Consider the following 22429-nt stretch of genomic DNA (forward strand, 5'->3'; position numbering starts at 1 on the left):
CTCATCTGCAGCGCTGGCGGGTACGTCCGCATCAGCCTGGGCCCTTTCAGGGCCAGCACCTCCCCTGGTCGCCTGTGCGTAGGTGCCCCCACGCTTCGGGCAGGCTCTGTACAGGTGGCCGGCCTGTCCGCAGAGGTTGCAGGCCTTGGCCTGCGTGCAGTCTTTGGTCAGGTGGCCTTCCATTTTACAGTTCTTGCACATCACCACCCTGCACTGGGCTGCGATGTGCCCTTCCTTGCCGCAGTTTCGGCACACCCTGGGTTGTCCCGCGTACACCATGTACCCTCGGTTCCCTCCGATGGCGAAGACGGAGGGGGGGTGGATGATGCCGCCGTTGGAATCCAACCTCAGCTTCACCTTCACCTGCCGTTTGCTGGTCCAGATTCCCAGCCCGTCCTTCACGTCTGCTGGTGTTCCTACGCTCTCCACATACCGAGCGAGGAACGTAAGGACATCTACCACTGGCACGTGCGGGTTGAACATGTGCACCGTGATTGTCCTTTCCTGTTGCGTAGCCGTTGCAAAGAGGGGCTGTGCTTTCAGCAGCGACAGCGGCGCCTCTGTCCCCTTCAGCTGAAGCTGCTGGTACAGCTTCTGCCACCCTGCAGCCTGCCGGAAAGTGACATCGAAGAAGCCTGCGAAGTCCTGGACGCAGTAGATGTCATCGGGCGTAAATCCGCAGCAATCCAGCAAGACCTTCCGGATGAAGGTCTCTCGGGTGAAGCCGGTGCCCCCGTTCCGGTCTCGCACTGTCAGCCTGACAGTGTTCTTGATACCCTGGCCTCGAGCTGATGTACTGCTCGCTGCTGCCATCTTCTAACTCACTGCTGTCGTCGCTGGTATGGGGTGTTAGATTGGAGGCCAATCAGCATTAGGATCCACCCCTGCGTCAGCGCGAACTCTCCTCCTCCGCCTTCTGGTCTGATAAGAACAGATACTACACTTGATCTTAGCCAAAAGGCCCAGATATGATGCCCGTGCTGTTGTTGAGTTGTCTGCACATTGCGTGAGTGAGTGAGTGAGTGAGCTGTATCGACAGACAGACACAGACACAGGAGAGGTGTAGAGCAAGCAGCTCTCCTCTCTCTCCATGTGCGTGCATGCTTGTCTGTGCTGCTGTGCCGCCGCCGCCGCCTGATGGAGCTTTCGTCGTTTTTCTTTTCTTTGCTACTTTGAAATTCCCCAGAAGGGGAGTGCACCGTTCCCAGAGGCACTGCAATACCGGGTCGATGCGTGGAGTGGACGGAGCAAGCCCCTATTCCATCTCCCTGTTCCAAAAATCAATTTAATATATGGTCCCCAGATAAGGGACGTATCAGATATTAAACTGATAAGAACAGATACTACACTTGATCTTAGCCAAAAGGCCGAGAAGCGATGCAGGCGGCCTCTTGAGTCGGCTACATCCTGCCTAGCCTCTGGTGTTTAGATTGAAGCAGGAGGCCTGGCAAAGACCTTGCTGCCCTGGCCCGCTGGCAGCTCTCCCCTAGGTTGTCTGGGATCGGTGGGTGTGCTGGACAGCTGTTGCCTACCTGGTCCGTCCTGAGTGCAACTTGTCAGAGGCTATGTAAAGCTGCCAGTGATCCACCAATCATCTGGGAGTGGGGCCGTACCTACGGGCGCCTACGTCACTGGCACACTGCCTACGTCAAGGCTGCCGGCTTCCTCGGCTGGCTCCCAGGTCGGTCTCAGAGGCTGGCTCAACTTGCACTGCTCTCCTGGTCGTGGGAGGCTGGTCACGCTGTCCTGTCTGCACAAAAGTCTGCAGGGGGAGTGGGAGCAGGCCGCTCGGCCCTTCAAGGGCGTCCCTGCACTCGGCAAAGAGAGCGCGCCTCTCGGCTTTGCGTGCCCCAGCTGGCTGGCGCATCCAGCTGAACGGTCTCCTTCGGAGGCTCTGCCCTCTCCGGGAGGGAGCGAGCGGATGGGACTGCACCGGGCGACAAAGGCAGAGGCCACGTGCGCCGCTCAAGACCGGTTACGAGGTTTGTGGACGTGGCCAAAGTCCGCGGGCAGAAAAGCCTCCTGGCAAGCTTGGGAATAGGAAGATGTCAGCTACAGGTGTGCCTGAGGAGAAACAATGGGTGTGCTCTCCAAGCCGAAGGCTGAAGTGCAGCCATTCACACCTCTGTGCCTTTATTTTGATGTGTGTGGAATTACAATTGTTGAGTGGCTTGAGTTTGTTTCATCTCACAGAAGCTGTAGACTTTGCGTCTGCACAGGCTATCATTGGACACAGTGGTGTCTTCTCCCCTGCTCCCCCACCACCTTTTTTTACCAGGGTGGATGGGGGTGGGTGGGTGTGTGTGTGTGTCTGTCTGTCTCTCTGTGTCTGTCTCTGTCTCTCTCACCCACCGACACAAACACACATGGAATGCTGAGGGATCTGGCAGGGTCGGTCTGTCTCTCTCTCTCACTCACTCAATCTCACACACACACAGAGTCACAGACACACGTGCACACGGGGGTGTGTGGGGGTGGGTGTGTGTGTGTGTTTGTGTGTGTGTGTGTGTCTGTCTCTCTGTGTCTGTCTCTGTCTCTGTCTCTCTCACCCACCGACACAAACACACATGGAATGCTGAGGGATCTGGCAGGGTCTGTCTCTCTCTCTCACTCAATCTCACACACACACAGAGTCACAGACACACGTGCACACGGGGGTGTGTGGAGGTGGGTGGGTGTGTGTGTGTGTGTGTGTGTGTGTCTGTCTGTCTCTCTGTCTCTGTCTCTGTCTCTCTCACCCACCGACACAAACACACATGGAATGCTGAGGGATCTGGCAGGGTCTGTCTCTCTCTCTCTCACTCACTCACTCACTCACTCACTCACTCACTCAATCTCTCTCTCTCACACACACACACACACACACAGAGTCACAGACACACGTGCACACGGAGTGCTGAGGGATCTGCCAAGCTGTACAGAGGGCAGTAAAGGGAGAAGGGCCGAGGCCCTTCATTATGCCTCTGTGCTGACGCCTGAGCAGACTGACTGGTTTTGCAGCGGGGTGGGTGCACGGATGTAGAAACAGGAGGGAGGGCACGGCAGGAGGGAAATGTGTCGCGGGCTGACGGCGGCCCTGTGCCCCACTGCTCTGCAGGTGCGTTTTTGGCCGGCATGGCTCAGTGGTGGAGTGGGTGGGCGCGTGTGCGCGCCGTGGAAGGAAAGGGGTACTGATTATGCCTTGGTTGTGAAACAGGAAACGGATCGGCGAAATGCCTGCCGGAGGGAGGCACAGTGCCGTGCGTGAAGCAGGGGCACGTGGACGGATGTGGCAATTGTGGAGACGTGCGCCAAAGCTGGACGCCGAGTAGGTAGGTGTAAGCATGAGACGTTTGAGTGATCTTGGGGTTTGGGACGTGATTCTGAGCGAGGCTAGAGATGCACTGCACTGCCGATGTATATTGGGGAGGTCTGAGTGGGTGGAGTGGGGGGTTGTGCCTCTGCCTTACCTTGAACGGTGGGCGGGGCTTTGGGCCTGGGGCAGGCAGACGCATCAGAGGAGGCCAGGAGGCCAGGCCAGGCCAGGGCAGGGCAGGTAGGCAGAGTTTTGCTGATGCTATGGCTAGGTGGTGATGCTTGTAGCTGGTCTGTCTGTCTGGGCAGGAGAGCAGCAGTCTTGGCAGTCTGGTGCAGGCGGGGAGGATGCAGGGTGCAGGAGCACCGGGCCCTGTTGTGCCGGCGGCGGCGGCGCCCCGTTGCTCTGTAGCCGGGCTCCATCGGATGCCTCCCTCCCTTCCTTCCTTCCTCCCTCCCGTCCGCGTGCCCTGGCTGCTGGCACACTTGAACGAGCCTGCCTGTCCGACAGGCTGGCTGGCTGCTGGTGAAATTGCAGCAGAGCCAGTGACTCGATATCGTTCGTTCCTTCCTTCCTTCCTTCCTTCCTTCCTTCCTTCCTTCGCCCGCCCGTCCATCCGTCCGTCCGTCCGTCGCGTCCTCCGTTGGCTTCAAGGAGCAGCTGAGAAGCCTGAGCCTGAGAAGTGGAGCGAGTGTGGCGGGACAGAAAAGGTCTTTCGGCCTGCTCCACTTCACTCTGCTTCTGTGCTTGGTGCAGGCAGCAGCCGAGTGAGCAGGCATCAGAATGAGTGCGCCGGTTGAGCAGTTTGCTTCAGGAATGAATGCCAAGGGGCATCTCTCATGAAGTTGCTGCCTTGCCTGCAGCACCTGATCTGGTTGCAGCCCGGATGTGCACTTGATCTTAGCCAAACGGCCCAGATATGATGCCCGTGCTGTTGTTGAGTTGTCTGCACATTGCGTGAGTGAGTGAGTGAGTGAGCTGTATCGACAGACAGACACAGACACAGGAGAGGTGTAGAGCAAGCAGCTCTCCTCTCTCTCCATGTGCGTGCATGCTTGTCTGTGCTGCTGTGCCGCCGCCGCCGCCTGATGGAGCTTTCGTCGTTTTTCTTTTCTTTGCTACTTTGAAATTCCCCAGAAGGGGAGTGCACCGTTCCCAGAGGCACTGCAATACCGGGTCGATGCGTGGAGTGGACGGAGCAAGCCCCTATTCCATCTCCCTGTTCCAAAAATCAATTTAATATATGGTCCCCAGATAAGGGACGTATCAGATATTAAACTGATAAGAAGATAAGAACAGATACTACACTTGATCTTAGCCAAAAGGCCGAGAAGCGATGCAGGCGGCCTCTTGAGTCGGCTACATCCTGCCTAGCCTCTGGTGTTTAGATTGAAGCAGGAGGCCTGGCAAAGACCTTGCTGCCCTGGCCCGCTGGCAGCTCTCCCCTAGGTTGTCTGGGATCGGTGGGTGTGCTGGACAGCTGTTGCCTACCTGGTCCGTCCTGAGTGCAACTTGTCAGAGGCTATGTAAAGCTGCCAGTGATCCACCAATCATCTGGGAGTGGGGCCGTACCTACGGGCGCCTACGTCACTGGCACACTGCCTACGTCAAGGCTGCCGGCTTCCTCGGCTGGCTCCCAGGTCGGTCTCAGAGGCTGGCTCAACTTGCACTGCTCTCCTGGTCGTGGGAGGCTGGTCACGCTGTCCTGTCTGCACAAAAGTCTGCAGGGGGAGTGGGAGCAGGCCGCTCGGCCCTTCAAGGGCGTCCCTGCACTCGGCAAAGAGAGCGCGCCTCTCGGCTTTGCGTGCCCCAGCTGGCTGGCGCATCCAGCTGAACGGTCTCCTTCGGAGGCTCTGCCCTCTCCGGGAGGGAGCGAGCGGATGGGACTGCACCGGGCGACAAAGGCAGAGGCCACGTGCGCCGCTCAAGACCGGTTACGAGGTTTGTGGACGTGGCCAAAGTCCGCGGGCAGAAAAGCCTCCTGGCAAGCTTGGGAATAGGAAGATGTCAGCTACAGGTGTGCCTGAGGAGAAACAATGGGTGTGCTCTCCAAGCCGAAGGCTGAAGTGCAGCCATTCACACCTCTGTGCCTTTATTTTGATGTGTGTGGAATTACAATTGTTGAGTGGCTTGAGTTTGTTTCATCTCACAGAAGCTGTAGACTTTGCGTCTGCACAGGCTATCATTGGACACAGTGGTGTCTTCTCCCCTGCTCCCCCACCACCTTTTTTTACCAGGGTGGATGGGGGTGGGTGGGTGTGTGTGTGTGTCTGTCTGTCTCTCTGTGTCTGTCTCTGTCTCTCTCACCCACCGACACAAACACACATGGAATGCTGAGGGATCTGGCAGGGTCGGTCTGTCTCTCTCTCTCACTCACTCAATCTCACACACACACAGAGTCACAGACACACGTGCACACGGGGGTGTGTGGGGGTGGGTGTGTGTGTGTGTTTGTGTGTGTGTGTGTGTCTGTCTCTCTGTGTCTGTCTCTGTCTCTGTCTCTCTCACCCACCGACACAAACACACATGGAATGCTGAGGGATCTGGCAGGGTCTGTCTCTCTCTCTCACTCAATCTCACACACACACAGAGTCACAGACACACGTGCACACGGGGGTGTGTGGAGGTGGGTGGGTGTGTGTGTGTGTGTGTGTGTGTGTCTGTCTGTCTCTCTGTCTCTGTCTCTGTCTCTCTCACCCACCGACACAAACACACATGGAATGCTGAGGGATCTGGCAGGGTCTGTCTCTCTCTCTCTCACTCACTCACTCACTCACTCACTCACTCACTCACTCACTCACTCAATCTCTCTCTCTCACACACACACACACACACACAGAGTCACAGACACACGTGCACACGGAGTGCTGAGGGATCTGCCAAGCTGTACAGAGGGCAGTAAAGGGAGAAGGGCCGAGGCCCTTCATTATGCCTCTGTGCTGACGCCTGAGCAGACTGACTGGTTTTGCAGCGGGGTGGGTGCACGGATGTAGAAACAGGAGGGAGGGCACGGCAGGAGGGAAATGTGTCGCGGGCTGACGGCGGCCCTGTGCCCCACTGCTCTGCAGGTGCGTTTTTGGCCGGCATGGCTCAGTGGTGGAGTGGGTGGGCGCGTGTGCGCGCCGTGGAAGGAAAGGGGTACTGATTATGCCTTGGTTGTGAAACAGGAAACGGATCGGCGAAATGCCTGCCGGAGGGAGGCACAGTGCCGTGCGTGAAGCAGGGGCACGTGGACGGATGTGGCAATTGTGGAGACGTGCGCCAAAGCTGGACGCCGAGTAGGTAGGTGTAAGCATGAGACGTTTGAGTGATCTTGGGGTTTGGGACGTGATTCTGAGCGAGGCTAGAGATGCACTGCACTGCCGATGTATATTGGGGAGGTCTGAGTGGGTGGAGTGGGGGGTTGTGCCTCTGCCTTACCTTGAACGGTGGGCGGGGCTTTGGGCCTGGGGCAGGCAGACGCATCAGAGGAGGCCAGGAGGCCAGGCCAGGCCAGGGCAGGGCAGGTAGGCAGAGTTTTGCTGATGCTATGGCTAGGTGGTGATGCTTGTAGCTGGTCTGTCTGTCTGGGCAGGAGAGCAGCAGTCTTGGCAGTCTGGTGCAGGCGGGGAGGATGCAGGGTGCAGGAGCACCGGGCCCTGTTGTGCCGGCGGCGGCGGCGCCCCGTTGCTCTGTAGCCGGGCTCCATCGGATGCCTCCCTCCCTTCCTTCCTTCCTCCCTCCCGTCCGCGTGCCCTGGCTGCTGGCACACTTGAACGAGCCTGCCTGTCCGACAGGCTGGCTGGCTGCTGGTGAAATTGCAGCAGAGCCAGTGACTCGATATCGTTCGTTCCTTCCTTCCTTCCTTCCTTCCTTCCTTCCTTCCTTCCTTCGCCCGCCCGTCCATCCGTCCGTCCGTCCGTCGCGTCCTCCGTTGGCTTCAAGGAGCAGCTGAGAAGCCTGAGCCTGAGAAGTGGAGCGAGTGTGGCGGGACAGAAAAGGTCTTTCGGCCTGCTCCACTTCACTCTGCTTCTGTGCTTGGTGCAGGCAGCAGCCGAGTGAGCAGGCATCAGAATGAGTGCGCCGGTTGAGCAGTTTGCTTCAGGAATGAATGCCAAGGGGCATCTCTCATGAAGTTGCTGCCTTGCCTGCAGCACCTGATCTGGTTGCAGCCCGGATGTGCACTTGATCTTAGCCAAACGGCCCAGATATGATGCCCGTGCTGTTGTTGAGTTGTCTGCACATTGCGTGAGTGAGTGAGTGAGTGAGCTGTATCGACAGACAGACACAGACACAGGAGAGGTGTAGAGCAAGCAGCTCTCCTCTCTCTCCATGTGCGTGCATGCTTGTCTGTGCTGCTGTGCCGCCGCCGCCGCCTGATGGAGCTTTCGTCGTTTTTCTTTTCTTTGCTACTTTGAAATTCCCCAGAAGGGGAGTGCACCGTTCCCAGAGGCACTGCAATACCGGGTCGATGCGTGGAGTGGACGGAGCAAGCCCCTATTCCATCTCCCTGTTCCAAAAATCAATTTAATATATGGTCCCCAGATAAGGGACGTATCAGATATTAAACTGATAAGAACAGATACTACACTTGATCTTAGCCAAAAGGCCGAGAAGCGATGCAGGCGGCCTCTTGAGTCGGCTACATCCTGCCTAGCCTCTGGTGTTTAGATTGAAGCAGGAGGCCTGGCAAAGACCTTGCTGCCCTGGCCCGCTGGCAGCTCTCCCCTAGGTTGTCTGGGATCGGTGGGTGTGCTGGACAGCTGTTGCCTACCTGGTCCGTCCTGAGTGCAACTTGTCAGAGGCTATGTAAAGCTGCCAGTGATCCACCAATCATCTGGGAGTGGGGCCGTACCTACGGGCGCCTACGTCACTGGCACACTGCCTACGTCAAGGCTGCCGGCTTCCTCGGCTGGCTCCCAGGTCGGTCTCAGAGGCTGGCTCAACTTGCACTGCTCTCCTGGTCGTGGGAGGCTGGTCACGCTGTCCTGTCTGCACAAAAGTCTGCAGGGGGAGTGGGAGCAGGCCGCTCGGCCCTTCAAGGGCGTCCCTGCACTCGGCAAAGAGAGCGCGCCTCTCGGCTTTGCGTGCCCCAGCTGGCTGGCGCATCCAGCTGAACGGTCTCCTTCGGAGGCTCTGCCCTCTCCGGGAGGGAGCGAGCGGATGGGACTGCACCGGGCGACAAAGGCAGAGGCCACGTGCGCCGCTCAAGACCGGTTACGAGGTTTGTGGACGTGGCCAAAGTCCGCGGGCAGAAAAGCCTCCTGGCAAGCTTGGGAATAGGAAGATGTCAGCTACAGGTGTGCCTGAGGAGAAACAATGGGTGTGCTCTCCAAGCCGAAGGCTGAAGTGCAGCCATTCACACCTCTGTGCCTTTATTTTGATGTGTGTGGAATTACAATTGTTGAGTGGCTTGAGTTTGTTTCATCTCACAGAAGCTGTAGACTTTGCGTCTGCACAGGCTATCATTGGACACAGTGGTGTCTTCTCCCCTGCTCCCCCACCACCTTTTTTTACCAGGGTGGATGGGGGTGGGTGGGTGTGTGTGTGTGTCTGTCTGTCTCTCTGTGTCTGTCTCTGTCTCTCTCACCCACCGACACAAACACACATGGAATGCTGAGGGATCTGGCAGGGTCGGTCTGTCTCTCTCTCTCACTCACTCAATCTCACACACACACAGAGTCACAGACACACGTGCACACGGGGGTGTGTGGGGGTGGGTGTGTGTGTGTGTTTGTGTGTGTGTGTGTGTCTGTCTCTCTGTGTCTGTCTCTGTCTCTGTCTCTCTCACCCACCGACACAAACACACATGGAATGCTGAGGGATCTGGCAGGGTCTGTCTCTCTCTCTCACTCAATCTCACACACACACAGAGTCACAGACACACGTGCACACGGGGGTGTGTGGAGGTGGGTGGGTGTGTGTGTGTGTGTGTGTGTGTGTCTGTCTGTCTCTCTGTCTCTGTCTCTGTCTCTCTCACCCACCGACACAAACACACATGGAATGCTGAGGGATCTGGCAGGGTCTGTCTCTCTCTCTCTCACTCACTCACTCACTCACTCACTCACTCACTCACTCAATCTCTCTCTCTCACACACACACACACACACACAGAGTCACAGACACACGTGCACACGGAGTGCTGAGGGATCTGCCAAGCTGTACAGAGGGCAGTAAAGGGAGAAGGGCCGAGGCCCTTCATTATGCCTCTGTGCTGACGCCTGAGCAGACTGACTGGTTTTGCAGCGGGGTGGGTGCACGGATGTAGAAACAGGAGGGAGGGCACGGCAGGAGGGAAATGTGTCGCGGGCTGACGGCGGCCCTGTGCCCCACTGCTCTGCAGGTGCGTTTTTGGCCGGCATGGCTCAGTGGTGGAGTGGGTGGGCGCGTGTGCGCGCCGTGGAAGGAAAGGGGTACTGATTATGCCTTGGTTGTGAAACAGGAAACGGATCGGCGAAATGCCTGCCGGAGGGAGGCACAGTGCCGTGCGTGAAGCAGGGGCACGTGGACGGATGTGGCAATTGTGGAGACGTGCGCCAAAGCTGGACGCCGAGTAGGTAGGTGTAAGCATGAGACGTTTGAGTGATCTTGGGGTTTGGGACGTGATTCTGAGCGAGGCTAGAGATGCACTGCACTGCCGATGTAGGGGAGGTCTGAGTGGGTGGAGTGGGGGGTTGTGCCTCTGCCTTACCTTGAACGGTGGGCGGGGCTTTGGGCCTGGGGCAGGCAGACGCATCAGAGGAGGCCAGGAGGCCAGGCCAGGCCAGGGCAGGGCAGGTAGGCAGAGTTTTGCTGATGCTATGGCTAGGTGGTGATGCTTGTAGCTGGTCTGTCTGTCTGGGCAGGAGAGCAGCAGTCTTGGCAGTCTGGTGCAGGCGGGGAGGATGCAGGGTGCAGGAGCACCGGGCCCTGTTGTGCCGGCGGCGGCGGCGCCCCGTTGCTCTGTAGCCGGGCTCCATCGGATGCCTCCCTCCCTTCCTTCCTTCCTCCCTCCCGTCCGCGTGCCCTGGCTGCTGGCACACTTGAACGAGCCTGCCTGTCCGACAGGCTGGCTGGCTGCTGGTGAAATTGCAGCAGAGCCAGTGACTCGATATCGTTCGTTCCTTCCTTCCTTCCTTCCTTCCTTCCTTCCTTCCTTCCTTCGCCCGCCCGTCCATCCGTCCGTCCGTCCGTCCGTCGCGTCCTCCGTTGGCTTCAAGGAGCAGCTGAGAAGCCTGAGCCTGAGAAGTGGAGCGAGTGTGGCGGGACAGAAAAGGTCTTTCGGCCTGCTCCACTTCACTCTGCTTCTGTGCTTGGTGCAGGCAGCAGCCGAGTGAGCAGGCATCAGAATGAGTGCGCCGGTTGAGCAGTTTGCTTCAGGAATGAATGCCAAGGGGCATCTCTCATGAAGTTGCTGCCTTGCCTGCAGCACCTGATCTGGTTGCAGCCCGGATGTGCACTTGATCTTAGCCAAACGGCCCAGATATGATGCCCGTGCTGTTGTTGAGTTGTCTGCACATTGCGTGAGTGAGTGAGTGAGTGAGCTGTATCGACAGACAGACACAGACACAGGAGAGGTGTAGAGCAAGCAGCTCTCCTCTCTCTCCATGTGCGTGCATGCTTGTCTGTGCTGCTGTGCCGCCGCCGCCGCCTGATGGAGCTTTCGTCGTTTTTCTTTTCTTTGCTACTTTGAAATTCCCCAGAAGGGGAGTGCACCGTTCCCAGAGGCACTGCAATACCGGGTCGATGCGTGGAGTGGACGGAGCAAGCCCCTATTCCATCTCCCTGTTCCAAAAATCAATTTAATATATGGTCCCCAGATAAGGGACGTATCAGATATTAAACTGATAAGAACAGATTTTTTTTTTTTTTTTTTTTTTTTTATTTCAAAATATACTTTATTCAAAAATAAATATATACAATAAACCATTCAATAACTTTTCATCCTTTACATACGTTTCCATTATACTCAGTAAAATACCCGTGTTTATAGCCACCCACGTGGCACTCCAGTAGTTCAGCTTAGCATCTCATTGTTGAGGGGTATACTCCTCGCCCACCGACCCCTCCCCCTCCCACGGGTGGAGAAACCTATACTGTGGTCCTTCCCCACCGGGCCCTTGCGGTGGCTGCACCAAGTTTCAGTGCGTCCCTCAGCACGTACTCCTGCAGCCGAGAGTGTGCCAGTCGGCAGCATTCTCCCACGGACATCTCCATGTGCTGGTAGATGATCAAGTTTCGGGCTGACCAAAGAGCGTCTTTCACCGAGTTGATGATCTGCCAGCAGCACCGGATGTTGGTCTCCGTGTGCGTCCCCGGGAACAGCCCGTAGATCAGAGAGTCCTCTGTCACGCAGCTGCTGGGGATGAAACGTGACACTAGCCCGTCCATCCTCCTCCACACCCTCTTTGCGAACTGGCAGTGTGCAAAGAGGTGGGTCACAGACTCCTCCTCACTGCAGTCCTCCCGTGGGCAGTGGGGTGCGGAGACGACGTTCCGGGCGTACAGGAGGGCTCTGACTGGGAGGGCCCCTCTCACTGCCAGCCAGGCGAGGTCTTGGTGCCTGTTGGTGAGATCTGGCGATGAGGCATTTTGCCAGATGAACTGGACAGTCTGCTCAGGGAACCACCCCACTGTGTCCATCACGTCCTTCTCCTGCAGTGCCTGCAGGACACTTCGTGCCGACCACTGCCTGATGGCCTTGTGGTCAAAGGCGTTCTCCTGGAAGAACTTTGCTACGTGGGATAGGTATGCCGGCAACGACCAGCTGACTGGGGCGTTGCGCGGGAGTGGGGCCAGACCCATCCTTCGCAGCCAGGGCGACAGGTAGAACCTGGGCACATAGTGGTACTTGGTGCCCACATACCTGGGCTCTACACACAACCTGATGCAGCCACATACGAAGCTGGCCATCAGGGTGAGGGCGACATTGGGGACGTTCTTGCCCCCGTTGTCCAGGGACTTGTGCATGGCGGTCCGTCTCACCCGCTCCATCTTGGATCCCCAGACGAATCTGAAGACAGCCCGGGTGATTTCCGAGCTGTAGGAGCGGGGGACGGGCCAGACCTGCGCCAAGTACAGCAGCCCTGAGAGCACCTCACACCTGATGACCAGGTTCTTGCCCGTTATCGACAGGGAGCGCCCTCCCCACAGTCCCAGTTTCTGTTTCACCTTGGCAGTCCGCTCCTGCCAGTTCTTGTTGCACGCCTCCGCCCCTCCGAACCAGATCCCCAACACCTTCACGTGGTCAGACCTGATGGTGAAGGGGACGCTGGATCGGTCGGGCCAGTTGCCAAAGAGCATGGCTTCGCTCTTCGTGCGGTTGACCCTGGCCCCCGACGCTAGCTCGAACTGTTCGCAGGTGCCAATCAACCTGCGAACTGACCTCGGATCAGAGCAGAAGACGGTGACGTCGTCCATGTACAGGGAGGTTTTCACTTGGGTCCCTCCACTGCCTGGCAGCGTCACCCCTCTTATGCCCTCATCCCTCCTGATGGCTTCCACAAAGGGTTCTATGCAGCAGACAAACAAGACAGGGGAGAGGGGGCAGCCCTGCCTGACTCCAGACCTGATGGGGAAGCTGTCTGTTTCCCACCCGTTGACCTGGACTGCACTACGGATGTCTGTGTAGAGCAGTCTGATCCAATTCCGGATTCCCTCCCCAAATCCCATTTTGGAGAGCACGTCCGCCATGTACGTGTGCGATATCCTGTCGAAGGCTTTCTCCTGGTCCAAGCTGACCAGGCAGGCGTCCACCCCCCTGTCCTGCACGTAGGCGATGGTGTCCCTCAGCAGCGCGAGGCTGTCTGAGATCTTCCTGCCCGGTACAGCACAGGTTTGGTCCGGGTGGATCACCTGTCCCAGAGCAGACTTGACCCTGTTGGCGATAGCCTTGGACAGGATCTTGTAGTCCACATTCAGGAGAGAGATGGGTCTCCAATTCCTAATGTCCTCCCTTTCCCCCTTCTGCTTGTAGATGAGGGTGATGATGCCCTTCCTCATGGACTCAGACATACTGCCGGCCAGAAGCATAGCGTTGTACACTTCCAGCAGGTCTGGGCCCATCCAGTTCCACAGAGCCGAGTACAACTCGGCCGGTAAGCCGTCGCTTCCGGGAGTCTTACCCGACCCGAAGGAACGGATGGAGCCTGTCAGCTCGTCCAGGGTCAGTGGCTGATCCAGACTCTCCCGCTTGCCGTCGTCTAAGACCTGCGTGATAGACGACAGGAAGTTGCGGGAGGCTGTGGATTCTGTGGCCTTTTCCTCGTACAGACCGGCATAGAAGGACTTGCAGATCCTCAGTATGTCGGTCTGCGAGGACGCGACTGAGCCGTCCTCTTCCTTAAGGTTGTGGATCACAGAGCTCCCCCTGTGCACCTTTTGGAAGAAGAAGCGTGAGCACGTCTCGTCCTGCTCCACGGTTTGGACCCTTGATCGGAAGATGATCTTGGAGGATTCAGCGGCGAGGTGCTGGGCTTGCCGGCCCTTCACCTCTCGCAGTTCCTCCCTGACATCCACCCCCTTCGACTGCAGAAGGAGAAGTTGCTGCAACTCTGTCTGGAGTTTACGCAGTTCCCTCTGCTCCTGCCTTGCCTTCTGAATACCCTTGCGGATGAAGAACCTCTTAATGTTCTCCTTGGTGGCTTCCCACCAGTGAACCGGGGAATCAAAGAAGGCTTTCAAGGTTCTCCAACCTGTGTACTCCCTCTCTAGTTCCTCGATGTTCTCTGGGGTCAGCAGCTTTACGTTCAGCTTCCACGTCCCCCTGCCTGCCTTCTGGTCCTCCCGTAGGTGACAGGTGGCTCTCAGAAGGCAGTGGTCAGAGAAGAACACCGGCGTGACGTCAGTGGACCTGACCGTGAGGGACTCAGACAGGAAGAGGAAGTCGATCCGGGAGCGGGCTGAGCCGTCCGATCGTGTCCAGGTGGCTTGCGGCTGTGCTCCACCTGTGGGGGTGCCAAAGGCGTCGCGCAGCTTGGCTGTCTTCACCATTTCCCTCAGGAGTCTAGAGGTACTGTCTAGCCTGCCGTCGGCACTGCCGGGTCCTCCAGCCGCATCAATGGTGCAATTGAAGTCTCCGGCCAGAACGACCGGCTGGGTCGTCACCAGCAGCTGTGGGAGCTGCTCGAAGACGGCCAGCCGCTCGCTCCGCACGGGGGAGGCGTACATGTTGATCAGCCGGAGCGGAGTGCCCCGGTATTTGACGTCTGCTACCAGGAGGCGCCCCGCAACCACCTCTTTCACTTGGGTGATTGAGAAGTTGCCTCCCCGCAGCAGAATCCCCAGGCCAGAAGCGCGACAATCGTTGCCCCCCGACCACACCGACAAACCTTTTGGTAGATGTCCTTACGTTCCTCGCTCGGTATGTGGAGAGCGTAGGAACACCAGCAGACGTGAAGGACGGGCTGGGAATCTGGACCAGCAAACGGCAGGTGAAGGTGAAGCTGAGGTTGGATTCCAACGGCGGCATCATCCACCCCCCCTCCGTCTTCGCCATCGGAGGGAACCGAGGGTACATGGTGTACGCGGGACAACCCAGGGTGTGCCGAAACTGCGGCAAGGAAGGGCACATCGCAGCCCAGTGCAGGGTGGTGATGTGCAAGAACTGTAAAATGGAAGGCCACCTGACCAAAGACTGCACGCAGGCCAAGGCCTGCAACCTCTGCGGACAGGCCGGCCACCTGTACAGAGCCTGCCCGAAGCGTGGGGGCACCTACGCACAGGCGACCAGGGGAGGTGCTGGCCCTGAAAGGGCCCAGGCTGATGCGGACGTACCCGCCAGCGCTGCAGATGAGGCACCCGACAGGACGGATGACGAGACCAGGGAGGAAGGTGCAAGCACCCCAAGACCTGCCACCCCACTGCAGACCCTCCAGGACCAGGCAAACGACGAGCAGGAGTCCATGGAGGAGGGGAGAGCTGAGGCGGAAACCGAATGGAAGGTCGTGAAACGAAAAAAGACCCAAAAGGCGGCGGCCAAGCGACAGAAGGCGGAGCAACGCCAGAAAAGGGCAGGGAACCACGCAGCCCCTGGTACCCTGTCCTCTTCAGAGGAGGAAGGAGTTGGGGGAGGCCAGCAGCCCCGGCGGAAGAAGCGGCTGGCAGAACAGGTGGAGAGGAGGAGAGAGAGGGGAGAAAGTCTGCTGGCCACCCCCCAAGTACAGGAGGCGGAGAGCAGCAGACGCACAGAGCTCCGGGAACCCGGGAGCAGAGCCACGGCTGGTACCCAGCAGCCGGAAGGGGAAGCAGCCCAGGAAGTCAGCAACCCCCCGGGCCCAGACCCAGAACCAGAACGGCCACACACGGAGGAGTACTACCAGCAGTACCTGAGCCCACAGGAGGTGGAAAACTTCACAAAGGCGGTGGGGATGAAGGCTCAGGATGGCAAGAGTGAGGACGGAGAGCAGCCAAAATAAAAGACTTAACGATGGCAGACCTTAAATTGGCGTGCTTGAATGTGCGAAGTTTGAAGAGTACTGGGCGATGCGTCAGCACGCTCCAGTACCTGGACACTGTAAAGGCCGATGTGACCTTCCTCCAGGAGTGTGGACTACCACATCTCCGTAACTGATAAGAACAGATTTTTTTTTTTTTTTTTTTTTTCAAAATATACTTTATTCAAAAATAAATATATACAATAAACCATTCAATAACTTTTCATCCTTTACATACGTTTCCATTATACTCAGTAAAATACCCGTGTTTATAGCCACCCACGTGGCACTCCAGTAGTTCAGCTTAGCATCTCATTGTTGAGGGGTATACTCCTCGCCCACCGACCCCTCCCCCTCCCACGGGTGGAGAAACCTATACTGTGGTCCTTCCCCACCGGGCCCTTGCGGTGGCTGCACCAAGTTTCAGTGCGTCCCTCAGCACGTACTCCTGCAGCCGAGAGTGTGCCAGTCGGCAGCATTCTCCCACGGACATCTCCATGTGCTGGTAGATGATCAAGTTTCGGGCTGACCAAAGAGCGTCTTTCACCGAGTTGATGATCTGCCAGCAGCACCGGATGTTGGTCTCCGTGTGCGTCCCCGGGAACAGCCCGTAGATCAGAGAGTCCTCTGTCACGCAGCTGCTGGGGATGAAACGTGACACTAGCCCGTCCATCCTCCTCCACACCCTCTTTGCGAACTGGCAGTGTGCAAAGAGGTGGGTCACAGACTCCTCCTCACTGCAGTCCTCCCGTGGGCAGTGGGGTGCGGAGACGACGTTCCGGGCGTACAGGAGGGCTCTGACTGGGAGGGCCCCTCTCACTGCCAGCCAGGCGAGGTCTTGGTGCCTGTTGGTGAGATCTGGCGATGAGGCATTTTGCCAGATGAACTGGACAGTCTGCTCAGGGAACCACCCCACTGTGTCCATCACGTCCTTCTCCTGCAGTGCCTGCAGGACACTTCGTGCCGACCACTGCCTGATGGCCTTGTGGTCAAAGGCGTTCTCCTGGAAGAACTTTGCTACGTGGGATAGGTATGCCGGCAACGACCAGCTGACTGGGGCGTTGCGCGGGAGTGGGGCCAGACCCATCCTTCGCAGCCAGGGCGACAGGTAGAACCTGGGCACATAGTGGTACTTGGTGCCCACATACCTGGGCTCTACACACAACCTGATGCAGCCACATACGAAGCTGGCCATCAGGGTGAGGGCGACATTGGGGACGTTCTTGCCCCCGTTGTCCAGGGACTTGTGCATGGCGGTCCGTCTCACCCGCTCCATCTTGGATCCCCAGACGAATCTGAAGACAGCCCGGGTGATTTCCGAGCTGTAGGAGCGGGGGACGGGCCAGACCTGCGCCAAGTACAGCAGCCCTGAGAGCACCTCACACCTGATGACCAGGTTCTTGCCCGTTATCGACAGGGAGCGCCCTCCCCACAGTCCCAGTTTCTGTTTCACCTTGGCAGTCCGCTCCTGCCAGTTCTTGTTGCACGCCTCCGCCCCTCCGAACCAGATCCCCAACACCTTCACGTGGTCAGACCTGATGGTGAAGGGGACGCTGGATCGGTCGGGCCAGTTGCCAAAGAGCATGGCTTCGCTCTTCGTGCGGTTGACCCTGGCCCCCGACGCTAGCTCGAACTGTTCGCAGGTGCCAATCAACCTGCGAACTGACCTCGGATCAGAGCAGAAGACGGTGACGTCGTCCATGTACAGGGAGGTTTTCACTTGGGTCCCTCCACTGCCTGGCAGCGTCACCCCTCTTATGCCCTCATCCCTCCTGATGGCTTCCACAAAGGGTTCTATGCAGCAGACAAACAAGACAGGGGAGAGGGGGCAGCCCTGCCTGACTCCAGACCTGATGGGGAAGCTGTCTGTTTCCCACCCGTTGACCTGGACTGCACTACGGATGTCTGTGTAGAGCAGTCTGATCCAATTCCGGATTCCCTCCCCAAATCCCATTTTGGAGAGCACGTCCGCCATGTACGTGTGCGATATCCTGTCGAAGGCTTTCTCCTGGTCCAAGCTGACCAGGCAGGCGTCCACCCCCCTGTCCTGCACGTAGGCGATGGTGTCCCTCAGCAGCGCGAGGCTGTCTGAGATCTTCCTGCCCGGTACAGCACAGGTTTGGTCCGGGTGGATCACCTGTCCCAGAGCAGACTTGACCCTGTTGGCGATAGCCTTGGACAGGATCTTGTAGTCCACATTCAGGAGAGAGATGGGTCTCCAATTCCTAATGTCCTCCCTTTCCCCCTTCTGCTTGTAGATGAGGGTGATGATGCCCTTCCTCATGGACTCAGACATACTGCCGGCCAGAAGCATAGCGTTGTACACTTCCAGCAGGTCTGGGCCCATCCAGTTCCACAGAGCCGAGTACAACTCGGCCGGTAAGCCGTCGCTTCCGGGAGTCTTACCCGACCCGAAGGAACGGATGGAGCCTGTCAGCTCGTCCAGGGTCAGTGGCTGATCCAGACTCTCCCGCTTGCCGTCGTCTAAGACCTGCGTGATAGACGACAGGAAGTTGCGGGAGGCTGTGGATTCTGTGGCCTTTTCCTCGTACAGACCGGCATAGAAGGACTTGCAGATCCTCAGTATGTCGGTCTGCGAGGACGCGACTGAGCCGTCCTCTTCCTTAAGGTTGTGGATCACAGAGCTCCCCCTGTGCACCTTTTGGAAGAAGAAGCGTGAGCACGTCTCGTCCTGCTCCACGGTTTGGACCCTTGATCGGAAGATGATCTTGGAGGATTCAGCGGCGAGGTGCTGGGCTTGCCGGCCCTTCACCTCTCGCAGTTCCTCCCTGACATCCACCCCCTTCGACTGCAGAAGGAGAAGTTGCTGCAACTCTGTCTGGAGTTTACGCAGTTCCCTCTGCTCCTGCCTTGCCTTCTGAATACCCTTGCGGATGAAGAACCTCTTAATGTTCTCCTTGGTGGCTTCCCACCAGTGAACCGGGGAATCAAAGAAGGCTTTCAAGGTTCTCCAACCTGTGTACTCCCTCTCTAGTTCCTCGATGTTCTCTGGGGTCAGCAGCTTTACGTTCAGCTTCCACGTCCCCCTGCCTGCCTTCTGGTCCTCCCGTAGGTGACAGGTGGCTCTCAGAAGGCAGTGGTCAGAGAAGAACACCGGCGTGACGTCAGTGGACCTGACCGTGAGGGACTCAGACAGGAAGAGGAAGTCGATCCGGGAGCGGGCTGAGCCGTCCGATCGTGTCCAGGTGGCTTGCGGCTGTGCTCCACCTGTGGGGGTGCCAAAGGCGTCGCGCAGCTTGGCTGTCTTCACCATTTCCCTCAGGAGTCTAGAGGTACTGTCTAGCCTGCCGTCGGCACTGCCGGGTCCTCCAGCCGCATCAATGGTGCAATTGAAGTCTCCGGCCAGAACGACCGGCTGGGTCGTCACCAGCAGCTGTGGGAGCTGCTCGAAGACGGCCAGCCGCTCGCTCCGCACGGGGGAGGCGTACATGTTGATCAGCCGGAGCGGAGTGCCCCGGTATTTGACGTCTGCTACCAGGAGGCGCCCCGCAACCACCTCTTTCACTTGGGTGATTGAGAAGTTGCCTCCCCGCAGCAGAATCCCCAGGCCAGAAGCGCGACAATCGTTGCCCCCCGACCACACCGACAAACCTTTTGGTAGATGTCCTTACGTTCCTCGCTCGGTATGTGGAGAGCGTAGGAACACCAGCAGACGTGAAGGACGGGCTGGGAATCTGGACCAGCAAACGGCAGGTGAAGGTGAAGCTGAGGTTGGATTCCAACGGCGGCATCATCCACCCCCCCTCCGTCTTCGCCATCGGAGGGAACCGAGGGTACATGGTGTACGCGGGACAACCCAGGGTGTGCCGAAACTGCGGCAAGGAAGGGCACATCGCAGCCCAGTGCAGGGTGGTGATGTGCAAGAACTGTAAAATGGAAGGCCACCTGACCAAAGACTGCACGCAGGCCAAGGCCTGCAACCTCTGCGGACAGGCCGGCCACCTGTACAGAGCCTGCCCGAAGCGTGGGGGCACCTACGCACAGGCGACCAGGGGAGGTGCTGGCCCTGAAAGGGCCCAGGCTGATGCGGACGTACCCGCCAGCGCTGCAGATGAGGCACCCGACAGGACGGATGACGAGACCAGGGAGGAAGGTGCAAGCACCCCAAGACCTGCCACCCCACTGCAGACCCTCCAGGACCAGGCAAACGACGAGCAGGAGTCCATGGAGGAGGGGAGAGCTGAGGCGGAAACCGAATGGAAGGTCGTGAAACGAAAAAAGACCCAAAAGGCGGCGGCCAAGCGACAGAAGGCGGAGCAACGCCAGAAAAGGGCAGGGAACCACGCAGCCCCTGGTACCCTGTCCTCTTCAGAGGAGGAAGGAGTTGGGGGAGGCCAGCAGCCCCGGCGGAAGAAGCGGCTGGCAGAACAGGTGGAGAGGAGGAGAGAGAGGGGAGAAAGTCTGCTGGCCACCCCCCAAGTACAGGAGGCGGAGAGCAGCAGACGCACAGAGCTCCGGGAACCCGGGAGCAGAGCCACGGCTGGTACCCAGCAGCCGGAAGGGGAAGCAGCCCAGGAAGTCAGCAACCCCCCGGGCCCAGACCCAGAACCAGAACGGCCACACACGGAGGAGTACTACCAGCAGTACCTGAGCCCACAGGAGGTGGAAAACTTCACAAAGGCGGTGGGGATGAAGGCTCAGGATGGCAAGAGTGAGGACGGAGAGCAGCCAAAATAAAAGACTTAACGATGGCAGACCTTAAATTGGCGTGCTTGAATGTGCGAAGTTTGAAGAGTACTGGGCGATGCGTCAGCACGCTCCAGTACCTGGACACTGTAAAGGCCGATGTGACCTTCCTCCAGGAGTGTGGACTACCACATCTCCGTAACTACCGGAGGTGGTCACGGTGGTGGAAAAAAGGTTTGTCGGTGTGGTCGGGGGGCAACGATTGTCGCGCTTCTGGCCTGGGGATTCTGCTGCGGGGAGGCAACTTCTCAATCACCCAAGTGAAAGAGGTGGTTGCGGGGCGCCTCCTGGTAGCAGACGTCAAATACCGGGGCACTCCGCTCCGGCTGATCAACATGTACGCCTCCCCCGTGCGGAGCGAGCGGCTGGCCGTCTTCGAGCAGCTCCCACAGCTGCTGGTGACGACCCAGCCGGTCGTTCTGGCCGGAGACTTCAATTGCACCATTGATGCGGCTGGAGGACCCGGCAGTGCCGACGGCAGGCTAGACAGTACCTCTAGACTCCTGAGGGAAATGGTGAAGACAGCCAAGCTGCGCGACGCCTTTGGCACCCCCACAGGTGGAGCACAGCCGCAAGCCACCTGGACACGATCGGACGGCTCAGCCCGCTCCCGGATCGACTTCCTCTTCCTGTCTGAGTCCCTCACGGTCAGGTCCACTGACGTCACGCCGGTGTTCTTCTCTGACCACTGCCTTCTGAGAGCCACCTGTCACCTACGGGAGGACCAGAAGGCAGGCAGGGGGACGTGGAAGCTGAACGTAAAGCTGCTGACCCCAGAGAACATCGAGGAACTAGAGAGGGAGTACACAGGTTGGAGAACCTTGAAAGCCTTCTTTGATTCCCCGGTTCACTGGTGGGAAGCCACCAAGGAGAACATTAAGAGGTTCTTCATCCGCAAGGGTATTCAGAAGGCAAGGCAGGAGCAGAGGGAACTGCGTAAACTCCAGACAGAGTTGCAGCAACTTCTCCTTCTGCAGTCGAAGGGGGTGGATGTCAGGGAGGAACTGATAAGAACAGATACTACACTTGATCTTAGCCAAAAGGCCGAGAAGCGATGCAGGCGGCCTCTTGAGTCGGCTACATCCTGCCTAGCCTCTGGTGTTTAGATTGAAGCAGGAGGCCTGGCAAAGACCTTGCTGCCCTGGCCCGCTGGCAGCTCTCCCCTAGGTTGTCTGGGATCGGTGGGTGTGCTGGACAGCTGTTGCCTACCTGGTCCGTCCTGAGTGCAACTTGTCAGAGGCTATGTAAAGCTGCCAGTGATCCACCAATCATCTGGGAGTGGGGCCGTACCTACGGGCGCCTACGTCACTGGCACACTGCCTACGTCAAGGCTGCCGGCTTCCTCGGCTGGCTCCCAGGTCGGTCTCAGAGGCTGGCTCAACTTGCACTGCTCTCCTGGTCGTGGGAGGCTGGTCACGCTGTCCTGTCTGCACAAAAGTCTGCAGGGGGAGTGGGAGCAGGCCGCTCGGCCCTTCAAGGGCGTCCCTGCACTCGGCAAAGAGAGCGCGCCTCTCGGCTTTGCGTGCCCCAGCTGGCTGGCGCATCCAGCTGAACGGTCTCCTTCGGAGGCTCTGCCCTCTCCGGGAGGGAGCGAGCGGATGGGACTGCACCGGGCGACAAAGGCAGAGGCCACGTGCGCCGCTCAAGACCGGTTACGAGGTTTGTGGACGTGGCCAAAGTCCGCGGGCAGAAAAGCCTCCTGGCAAGCTTGGGAATAGGAAGATGTCAGCTACAGGTGTGCCTGAGGAGAAACAATGGGTGTGCTCTCCAAGCCGAAGGCTGAAGTGCAGCCATTCACACCTCTGTGCCTTTATTTTGATGTGTGTGGAATTACAATTGTTGAGTGGCTTGAGTTTGTTTCATCTCACAGAAGCTGTAGACTTTGCGTCTGCACAGGCTATCATTGGACACAGTGGTGTCTTCTCCCCTGCTCCCCCACCACCTTTTTTTACCAGGGTGGATGGGGGTGGGTGGGTGTGTGTGTGTGTCTGTCTGTCTCTCTGTGTCTGTCTCTGTCTCTCTCACCCACCGACAC

At 58.2% G+C, this 22429-nt stretch overlaps 3 non-coding genes and 3 pseudogenes across 3 annotated transcripts; all 6 read right to left on the minus strand.

Annotated features, from left to right (window-relative positions):
• Positions 1-841: 841 nt before the first annotated feature.
• Positions 842-973, minus strand: LOC140192527 (U2 spliceosomal RNA; annotated as a pseudogene).
• A 215-nt stretch (positions 974-1188) lies between these two features.
• On the minus strand, positions 1189-1379 carry LOC140192514 (U2 spliceosomal RNA). Its single transcript, XR_011884314.1, has one exon. It is a non-coding gene; the product is annotated as a U2 spliceosomal RNA (small nuclear RNA).
• A 3055-nt stretch (positions 1380-4434) lies between these two features.
• On the minus strand, positions 4435-4633 carry LOC140192516 (U2 spliceosomal RNA). The gene has a single exon (XR_011884316.1). It is a non-coding gene; the product is annotated as a U2 spliceosomal RNA (small nuclear RNA).
• A 3071-nt stretch (positions 4634-7704) lies between these two features.
• LOC140192515 (U2 spliceosomal RNA) lies at positions 7705-7895 on the minus strand. Its single transcript, XR_011884315.1, has one exon. It is a non-coding gene; the product is annotated as a U2 spliceosomal RNA (small nuclear RNA).
• Positions 7896-10958: 3063 nt separating this feature from the next.
• On the minus strand, positions 10959-11169 carry LOC140192522 (U2 spliceosomal RNA; annotated as a pseudogene).
• Positions 11170-21341: 10172 nt separating this feature from the next.
• LOC140192526 (U2 spliceosomal RNA) lies at positions 21342-21450 on the minus strand (annotated as a pseudogene).
• Positions 21451-22429: the final 979 nt, after the last annotated feature.

This window comes from Mobula birostris, unplaced genomic scaffold (assembly GCF_030028105.1).
Source record: "Mobula birostris isolate sMobBir1 unplaced genomic scaffold, sMobBir1.hap1 scaffold_1591, whole genome shotgun sequence".
Lineage (NCBI taxonomy): Eukaryota > Metazoa > Chordata > Chondrichthyes > Myliobatiformes > Myliobatidae > Mobula > Mobula birostris.